Here is a 10613-nt window from a genome sequence, read left to right as displayed (position 1 = left end):
GGAGGCGGCTAGCGCCTCCGTAGAGTAGTGCCGGCCCGTGGAAGCGGCCGCCCGTCAGCCTGCGTTGCCGCTGGTCGAAAAATGCACTAAGTGCCAAACCCCATTCATTTACAACGGCGTGTCCGCCAGAGGGCGCACTTCCCCCGGCGGACCAGCCGGCGGGGCTCGTTAGAGAGTGTATCCGCCTGGCAGTGCCTCCTGGACGGCCTGTATTCCGGACCGCGACCGCTAACTTACGGGAGCCTAAACGGCCCGCGGACCAGCCGGCGGGTCCTCCGTGAAAGCCTATCCGCCTGGCGGTGCCTCCTGGACGGCCTGGATTCCGGACCGCGACCGCTAACTTACGGGACCCTAAACGGCCCGCGGACCAGCCGGCGGCTCCTCCGTGAAAGCCTATCCGCCTGGCGGTGGCTCCGGGCCGGCCTGGATTCCGGACCGCCACCGCTCACCTCGCGGGACCCTAATCGGCCCGCGGACCAGCCGGCGGGACCTCCGTGAAAGCCTATCCGCCTGGCGGTGCCTCCTGGACGGCCTGGATTCCGGACCGCGACCGCTAACTTACGGGACCCTAAACGGCCCGCGGACCAGCCGGCGGCTCCTCCGTGAAAGCCTATCCGCCTGGCGGTGGCTCCGGGCCGGCCTGGATTCCGGACCGCCACCGCTCACTCGCGGGACCCTAATCGGCCCGCGGACCAGCCGGCGGGACCTCCGTGAAAGCCTATCCGCCTGGCGGTGCCTCCTGGCCGGCCTGGATTCCGGACCGCCACCGCTCACTCGCGGGACCCTAATCGGCCCGCGGACCAGCCGGCGGATCCTCCGTGAAAGCCTATCCGCCTTCGCCGGTTCCCCGGCCGGCCACGGGTGGCGAGAATCCGGCCTCCTCGCCCGGAGCGCGCTTCGACTTGGGCGAAAAATGCACCAAGTGCCAAACCCCATTCATTTACAACGGCGTGTCCGCCAGAGGGCGCACTTCCTCCGGCCGGCGGGGCTCGTTAGAGACCGCGTCCGCCTTGGCCGGTTCCCCGGCCGGCCACGGGTGGCGAGAATCCGGCCTCCTCGCCCGGAGCGCGCTTCGACTTGGGCGAAAAATGCACCAAGTGCCAAACCCCATTCATTTACAACGGCGTGTCCGCCAGAGGGCGCACTTCCTCCGGCCGGCGGGGCTCGTTAGAGAGCGCGTCCGCCTTGGCCGGTTCCCCGGCCGGCCACGGGTGGCGAGAATCCGGCCTCCTCGCCCGGAGCGCGCTTCGACTTGGGCGAAAAATGCACCAAGTGCCAAACCCCATTCATTTACAACGGCGTGTCCGCCAGAGGGCGCACTTCCTCCGGCCGGCGGGGCTCGTTAGAGAGCGCGTCCGCCTTCGCCGGTTCCCCGGTCGGCCGCGAACGGCGAAAAGCCGGCCTCTTCCCCCGGAGCCCGGTCGGCGAATTATTATTTATTTATTTATTTATTTTTTTTCCAAAGTGCCAACGGCTCTCGCGCCGCGATGCGTCCGCCTTCGCCGGTTCCCCGGTCGGCCACGAAGTATTGCGCATGATTATACGCGATGTTAATATTTATTTAATTATTAAATAAATACATACATGTGTTTATTAATAATATACGCGATGTTAATATTTATTTAATTATTACCTATATTATGAATAAACTAACGGTGATTTTACACGATTTGACTACATACGTGACCGTGATATAGTGCCGAGGGCTCCCGCGCCGTCACGCGTCCGCCTTGGCAGGGGTCGCCCGCGGCAGCGAGCGTTCGGCTCGCGGGGGTCCGCGGGGTGTTATTAGGGAGTGCGGCAGCCGTGCCGAGGCTCCGGCCGGCCGCCGGAAGTCCGGCGGGGGAGCGTCGGAGCTCCGCGAGGCCGGCCGGGGAGCCTCTTAGTCATCGCCCGCGCTCGCGGTGGTCCCGGTCGCTTAAAGTGCCACGGGAGGCGTAGCGATGCCAGTGAGTGTGCGCCAAGTGCGAGAGGCGGTGCATTTACGCGCCGTGTCCGCGAGAGGGAGGCAATTCCCCGTTGCGACCTCCGGGAGATCAGCGGGCCGTTCAAATCGCTTAGCCGGGGTGCCGGGAGCCTCCTCGGGCGTCGAGTTAGGAGGGGGGCGCGCGGAGAACCGGCCGGAGGTCCCCTGGAAGCTCAGCGGGCCGTGGGAAACGCTTGGCCGGGGTGCCGGGAGCCTCGGCCGGCTTAAAAGTGAGGAGGAAAGCGCGCGGAGAACCGGCCGGAGGTCCCCTGGAAACTCAGCGGGACGTGGGAAAAAGCTCAGCCGGGGTGCCGGAAGCCTCGGCCGGCTTAAAACGTGAGGAGGAAAGCACCGGGAGAACCGGCTGGAGGTCTTCTGGAAGCTCAGCGGGCCGTGGAGAAAGCTTAGCCGGGGTGCCGGAAGCCTCGGCCGGCTTAAAATGTGAGGAGGAAACCGGCTGGACGTCTTCTGGAAGATCAGCGGGCCGTGGAAAATGCTAAGCCGAGGTGCTGGTTGTCGAATAAGGCTCCGCCATCTCGTAGAAGGTGCTAATAAAGTTCATATCCGCTCGGCTGGAGGTAATTGGCCAGCGGACCGGCCGCCGGGACCTCCGTGACCGCCTATCCGCCTGGCGGTGCCTCCTGGCCGGCGTGCATTCCGGGCCGCGACCGCTCACTTACGGGACCCTGATTGGCCCGCGGACCGGCCGGCGGGACCTCCGTGACAGCCTACCCGCCTGGCGGTGGCTGCTGGCCGGCGCGGATTCCGGGCCGCGACCGCTAACTTACGGGACCCTAATTGGCCCGCGGACCAGCTGGCGGGACCTCCGTGACAGCCTACCCGCCTGGCGGTGGCTGCTGGCCGGCGCGGATTCCGGGCCGCGACCGCTAACTTACGGGACCCTAATTGGCCCGCGGACCAGCTGGCGGGACCTCCGTGAAAGCCCATCCGCCTGCCGGTGCCTCCTGGCCGGCGTGGATTCCGGGCCGCGACCGCTAACTTACGGGACCATAAATGGCCCGCGGACCAGCTGGCGGGACCTCCGTGACCGCCTATCCGCCTGGCGGTGCCTCCTGGCCGGCCTGGATTCCGGGCCGCGACCGCTCACCTACGGGACCCTAAATGGCCCGCGGACCAGCCGGCGGGACCTCCGTGACAGCCTACCCGCCTCCCGGTGGCTGCTGGTGCTGGCCGGCGCGGATTCCGGGCCGCGACCGCTAACTTACGGGACCCCCAATTGGCCCGCGGACCAGCCGGCGGGACCCCCGTGACCGCCTATCCGCCTTGGCCGGTTCCCCGGCCGGCCACGGATGGCGAGAATCCGGCCTCCTCGCCCGGAGCGCTCGTCGGCTTCGGCGAAAAATGCACTAAGTGCCAAACCCCATTCATTTACAATGGCGTGTCCGCCAGAGGGCGCAGTTCCCCCCGCGGACCGGCCGGCGGGACCTCCGTGACAGCCTATCCGCCTGGCGGTGGCTGCGGGCCGGCGCGAATTCCGGGCCGCGACCGCTAACTTACGGGACCCCCGATTGGCCCGCGGACCAGCCGGCGGGACCTCCGTGACCGCCTATCCGCCTGCGCTGGTTCCCCGGCCGGCGCGAATTCCGGGCCGCGACCGCTAACTTACGGGACCCCCGATTGGCCCGCGGACCAGCCGGCGGGACCTCCGTGACCGCCTATCCGCCTGCGCTGGTTCCCCGGCCGGCGCGAATTCCGGGCCGCGACCGCTAACTTACGGGACCCCGATTGGCCCGCGGACCAGCCGGCGGGACCTCCGTGACCGCCTATCCGCCTGCGCTGGTTCCCCGGCCGGCGCGAATTCCGGGCCGCGACCGCTAACTTACGGGACCCCAATTGGCCCGCGGACCAGCCGGCGGGACCTCCGTGACCGCCTATCCGCCTCCGCTGGTTCCCCCCTCGGCGTGGATTCCGGACCGCGACCGCTAAATTACGGGACCCAAATTGGCCCGCGGACCAGCCGGCGGGACCTCCGTGACCGCCTATCCGCCTTCGCTGGTTCCCCGGTCGGCCACAGATGACGAATATTCGGCCTCTCGCTCTGGAAGTCCTGCCGACTTAGCCGAAAATTTTCTAAGTGCCATCGGCTCTCGCTCGGAAAAGTGTCCGCCTCGTCTGGTTCCCCAGCTCGGCCTCAGAATTCGAAAATTCGGCCTCTCTGAGGTACCAGGGGTAGGCTTTATGTACTTGGTCCCCCCAGTTAGTGTACTCATCACTTTACCCCCCTTTCGCAAAATATAGTCGGCACGTATGTGCAGAACTGTTTATTTTCATTTTAAAAATTTTCTAAGTGCCAGCGGAAGCTGTCACACGAACTGTCCGAGCTACCACGGTGCCCATCCCGGGCAGTGACGGCAAAAGGCCGATGTGTGTTTGATGGAAGTCTGAATAATTTCTAAGTGCCAACGGCTCAACCGCCGTAAAGTGTCCGCCTCGGCTGGTTCTCCCGGTCGGCCCGAACGAGCGAAAATTCGGCCTCTTCCCCTGGAGGTCCGGAACATTTGGCGAATATTTTCAAAGTGCCAACGGCTGTTCCGCCGTAACGTGTCCGACCCGGCTGGTTCCTCCGGTCGGCCCGAACGAGCGAAAATTCGGCCTCTTCCCCTGGAGGTCCGGAACATTTTGGCGAATATTTTCAAAGTGCCAACGGCTGTTGCGCCGTAACGTGTCCGACCCGGCCGGTTCCTCCGGTCGGCCCGAACGAGCGAAAATTCGGCCTCTTCCCCTGGAGGTCCGGAACATTTTGGCGAATATTTTCAAAGTGCCAACGGCCGTTCCGCCGTAAAGTGTCCTACCCGGCTGGTTCCTTCGGTCGGCCCGAACGAGCGAAAATTCGGCCTCTTCCCCTGGAGGTCCGGAACATTTTGGCGAATATTTTCAAAGTGCCAACGGCTGTATCGCCGTAACGTGTCCGACCCGGCTGGTTCCTCCGGTCGGCCCGAACGAGCGAAAATTCGGCCTCTTCCCCTGGAGGTCCGGACGACTTTGGCGAATATTTTCTAAGTGCGAACGGCTGTTGCGCCGTAACGTGTCCGACCCGGCTGGTTCCTCCGGTCGGCCCGAACGAGCGAAAATTCGGCCTCTTCCCCTGGAGGTCCGGAACATTTTGGCGAATATTTTCAAAGTGCCAACGGCTGTTGCGCCGTAACGTGTCCGACCCGGCCGGTTCCTCCGGTCGGCCCGAACGAGCGAAAATTCGGCCTCTTCCCCTGGAGGTCCTGTGAAGTTTAACGAATATTTTCTAAGTGCGAACGGCTCTTCCGCCGTAACGTGTCCGACCCGGCTGGTTCCTCCGGTCGGCCTGAACGAGCGAAAATTCGGCCTCTTCCCCTGGAGGTCCTGTCAAGTTTAACGAATATTTTCTAAGTGCCATCGGCTCTTCCGCCGTAAGGTGTCCGACTCGGCCGGTTCCCCTAGTCGGCCAAATAATGTGACAATTCGGCCTCTCGCTCTGGAAGTCCGGCCAACTTCTGCGAATATTTTCTAAGTGCCATCGGCTCTTCCGCCGTAATGTGTCCGACTCGGCCGGTTCCTCCGGTCGGCCTGAACGAGCGAAAATTCGGCCTCTTCCCCTGGAGGTCCTGTCAAGTTTAACGAATATTTTCTAAGTGCCATCGGCTCTTCCGCCGTAAGGTGTCCGACTCGGCCGGTTCCTCCGGTCGGCCTGAACGAGCGAAAATTCGGCCTCTTCCCCTGGAGGTCCTGTCAAGTTTAACGAATATTTTCTAAGTGCCATCGGCTCTTCCGCCGTAAGGTGTCCGACTCGGCCGGTTCCTCCGGTCGGCCTGAACGAGCGAAAATTCGGCCTCTTCCCCTGGAGGTCCTGTCAAGTTTAACGAATATTTTCTAAGTGCCATCGGCTCTTCCGCCGTAAGGTGTCCGACTCGGCCGGTTCCTCCGGTCGGCCTGAACGAGCGAAAATTCGGCCTCTTCCCCTGGAGGTCCTGTCAAGTTTAACGAATATTTTCTAAGTGCCATCGGCTCTTCCGCCGTAAGGTGTCCGACTCGGCCGGTTCCTCCGGTCGGCCTGAACAAGCGAAAATTCGGCCTCTTCCCCTGGAGGTCCTGTCAAGTTTAACGAATATTTTCTAAGTGCGAACGGCTCTTCCGCCGTAAGGTGTCCGACCCGGCCGGTTCCTCCGGTCGGCCCGAACGAGCGAAAATTCGGCCTCTTCCCCTGGAGGTCCTGTCAAGTTTAACGAATATTTTCTAAGTGCCATCGGCTCTTCCGCCGTAAGGTGTCCGTCTCGGCCGGTTCCTCCGGTCGGCCTGAACGAGCGAAAATTCGGCCTCTTCCCCTGGAGGTCCTGTCAAGTTTAACGAATATTTTCTAAGTGCCATCGGCTCTTCCGCCGTAAGGTGTCCGACTCGGCCGGTTCCTCCGGTCGGCCTGAACAAGCGAAAATTCGGCCTCTTCCCCTGGAGGTCCGTTCAAGTTTAACGAATATTTTCTAAGTGCCATCGGCTCTTCCGCCGTAAGGTGTCCGACTCGGCTGGTTCCCGATGTCGGCCAGAACAAGTGGAAACTCGGCCTCTTCCCCTGGAGGTCAGTTGAAGTTTAACGAATATTTTCAAAGTGCCAACGGCTGCTCCGCCGTAAAGCGTCCGACTCGGCTGGTTCCCGATGTCGGCCAGAACAAGTGAAAATTCGGCCTCTTCCCCTGGAGGTCCGTTCAAGATTAACGAATATTTTCTAAGTGCCAACGGCTGCTCCGCCGTAAAGCGTCCGACTCGGCTGGTTCCCGATGTCGGCCAGAACAAGTGAACATTCGGCCTCTTCCCCTGGAGGTCCGTTCAAGATTAACGAATATCTTCTAAGTGCCAACGGCTCTTGCGCCGAAAAGCGTCCGCCTGGGCTGGTTCCTGATGTCGGCCAGAACAAGTGAAAATTCGGCCTCTTCCCCTGGAGGTCCGTTCAAGATTAACGAATATTTTCTAAGTGCCAACGGCTCTTGCGCCGAAAAGCGTCCGCCTCGGCTGGTTCCCGCGGTCGGACACAAAATGTGTCAATTCGGCCTCTCTGAGGTACCAGGGGTGGGCTTTATGTACTTGGTCCCCCCACTTAGTGTACTCATCACTTTACCCCCCTTTCGCAAAATATAGTCGGCACGTATGTGCAGAACTGTTTATTTTCATTTTAAAAATTGTCTAAGTGCCAGCGGAAGCTGTCACACGAACTGTCCGAGCTACCACGGTGCCCATCCCGGGCAGTGACGGCAAAAGGCCGATGTGTGTTTATGGAAGTCTGAATAATTTCTAAGTGCCAACGGCTGCTCCGCCGTAAAGTGTCCGCCTCGGCTGGTTCCCTTGGTCGGCCAGAACAAGTGAAAATTCGGCCTCTTCCCCTGGAGGTCCGGAACATTTTGGCGAATATTTCCTAAGTGCCAACGGCTGCTCCGCCGTAAAGTGTCCGCCTCGGCCGGTTCACCCGGTCGGCCAGAACAAGTGAAAATTTGGCCTCTTCCCCTGGAGGTCCGGAACATTTTGGCGAATATTTCCTAAGTGCCAACGGCTGCTCCGCCGTAAAGTGTCCGACTCGGCTGGTTCCCGATGTCGGCCAGAACAAGTGAAAATTCGGCCTCTTCCCCTGGAGGTCCGTTCAAGATTAACGAATATTTCCTAAGTGCCAACGGCTGCTCCGCCGTAAAGCGTCCGACTCGGCTGGTTCCCGATGTCGGCCAGAACAAGTGAAAATTCGGCCTCTTCCCCTGGAGGTCCGTTCAAGATTAACGAATATTTCCTAAGTGCCAACGGCTGCTCCGCCGTAAAGCGTCCGACTCGGCTGGTTCCCGATGACAAGTGAAAAATCGGCCTCTTCCCCTGGAAGTCCGGCCGAGTTAAGGCAAATATTTCCTAAGTGCCAACGGCTGCTCAGCCTTAAAGTGTCCGACTCGGCTGGTTCCCGATGTCGGCCAGAACAAGTGAAAATCCGGCCTCTTCCCCTGGAAGTCCGGCCGAGTTAAGGCAAATATTTCCTAAGTGCCAACGGCTGCTCAGCCTTAAAGTGTCCGACTCGGCTGGTTCCCGATGTCGGCCAGAACAAGTGAAAATCCGGCCTCTTCCCCTGGAAGTCCGGCCGAGTTAAGGCAAATATTTCCTAAGTGCCAACGGCTGCTCAGCCTTAAAGTGTCCGACTCGGCTGGTTCCCGATGTCGGCCAGAACAAGTGAAAATCCGGCCTCTTCCCCTGGAAGTCCGGCCGAGTTAAGGCAAATATTTCCTAAGTGCCAACGGCTGCTCAGCCGTAAAGTGTCCGACTCGGCTGGTTCCCGATGTCGGCCAGAACAAGTGAAAATCCGGCCTCTTCCCCTGGAAGTCCGGCCGAGTTAAGGCAAATATTTCCCAAGTGCCAACGGCTGTTCCGCCGTAAAGGGTCCGACTCGGCTGGTTCCCGATGTCGGCCAGAACAAGTGAAAATCCGGCCTCTTCCCCTGGAAGTCCGGCCGAGTTAAGGCAAATATTTCCTAAGTGCCAACGGCTGTTCCGCCGTAAAGGGTCCGACTCGGCTGGTTCCCGATGTCGGCCAGAACAAGTGAAAAATCGGCCTCTTCCCCTGGAAGTCCGGCCGAGTTCGGCGAATAGTTCCTAAGTGCCAACGGCTGCTCCGCCGTAAAGAGTCCGACTGGGCTGGTTCCCGATGTCGGCCAGAACAAGTGAAAATCCGGCCTCTTCCCCTGGAAGTCCGGCCGAGTTAAGGCAAATATTTCCTAAGTGCCAACGGCTGTTCCGCCGTAAAGGGTCCGACTCGGCTGGTTCCCGATGTCGTCCAGAACAAGTGAAAAATTGGCCTCTTCCCCTGGAAGTCCGGCCGAGTTCGGCGAATATTTCCCAAGTGCCAACGGCTGTTCCGCCGTAAAGAGTCCGACTCGGCTGGTTCCCGATGTCGGCCAGAACAAGTGAAAATTCGGCCTCTTCCCCTGGAGGTCCGTTCAAGTTTGGGGAATATTTTCTAAGTGCCAACGGCTGCTCCGCCTTAAAGCGTCCGACTCGGCTGGTTCCCGATGTCGGCCAGAACAAGTGAAAATCCGGCCTCTTCCCCTGGAAGTCCGGCCGAGTTAAGGCAAATATTTCCTAAGTGCCAACGGCTGCTCAGCCTTAAAGGGCCCGACTCGGCTGGTTCCCGATGTCGGCCAGAACAAGTGACAATTCGGCCTCTTCCCCTGGAGGTCTTTTCAAGTTTAACGAATATTTTCTAAGTGCCAACGGCTGCTCCGCCTTAAAGCGTCCGACTCGGCTGGTTCCCGATGTCGGCCAGAACAAGTGACAATTCGGCCTCTTCCCCTGGAGGTCCTTTCAAGTTTAACGAATATTTTCTAAGTGCCAACGGCTGCTCCGCCTTAAAGAGTCCGACTCGGCTGGTTCCCGATGTCGGCCAGAACAGGTGAAAATTCGGCCTCTTCCCCTGGAGGTCCGTTCAAGTTTGGCGAATATTTTCTAAGTGCCAACGGCTGCTCCGCCTTAAAGTGTCCGACTCGGCTGGTTCCCGATGTCGGGCAGAACAAGTGACAATTCGGCCTCTTCCCCTGGAAGTCCGGCCGAGTTTGGCGAATATTTTCTAAGTGCCAACGGCTGCTCCGCCGTAAAGAGTCCGACTCGGCTGGTTCCCGATGTCGGCCAGAAAAAGTGACAATTCGGCCTCTTCCCCTGGAGGTCCTTTGAAGTTTAGCGAATATTTTCTAAGTGCCAACGGCTCTTGCGCCGAAAAGCGTCCGCCTCGGCTGGTTCCCGCGGTCGGCCGTAATAGGCGAAAATTCGGCCTCTTCCCCTGGAGCGACCTCCAAATTTGGGCGAAATTTTTCTAAGTGCCTAAAGGTACCAGGGGTTTGGGTACCAGGGGTGCAGTACGAACTGGTCTTTTGTCAACCCATGTACTTTTTCTAGAGTACATGGGTTGGTCCCCCCACTTAGTGTACTCATCACTTTACCCCCCTTTCGCAAAATATAGTCAGAACGAGCATGGGGGACGCAATTGTTTTCCATGCAAATCAATTGGGCCTGGTCCGAGCGCTGGTAACGGCCGCCAGCAAGCGTCCCCTGCTCGGATAGCAGAACTGAAGAAGGCACGGCACTTCCAGAGAGAGAGAGAAAATTTTCTAAGTGCCACATTTCTCAAAAATTTTCAAAGTGCCACATCTCTCAAAAAATTTCTAAGTGCCACATCTCTCAAAAACTTTCTAAGTGCCACATCTCTGAAAAACTTTCTAAGTGCCACATCTCTGAAAAAACTTTCTAAGTGCCACGTCTCTGAAAAACTTTCTAAGTGCCACAGCACGGCTGTGAAATATTCAAAGTCCTACAGGCATTGGCAGAATGCGCGGACGGCCGTCTGCTCCCGGCGGCCGCCGCGAAGCTACTACCCCCTCCCGGGGACGGCTGTCTGCTCCCGGCAGCCGTCCTTACCCCCCTCCCCCGTTTGCACCGCCTGAAGTTAGACCCGCCTTGGTAGGGCCCCCACCGGCCCCGGCTCGCCGGCGTTGGGTGGACGGTTCCTGCCCACTTGCGGGTCCCGGTCGCTTGGCAACCGACCGGGGAGGACCAGCCGCCTCCTTAAACACAGGCTGGAAGGGAAATCCGATCAAGCTACGGAGGACCGGCCGCCTCCTTAAACACAGGCCGGAAGGGAAATCCGA

This window comes from Syngnathus scovelli, unplaced genomic scaffold (assembly GCF_024217435.2).
Source record: "Syngnathus scovelli strain Florida unplaced genomic scaffold, RoL_Ssco_1.2 HiC_scaffold_175, whole genome shotgun sequence".
NCBI classification, from domain to species: Eukaryota; Metazoa; Chordata; class Actinopteri; order Syngnathiformes; family Syngnathidae; genus Syngnathus; species Syngnathus scovelli.
Note: the sequence above shows the minus strand (reverse complement) of the source record.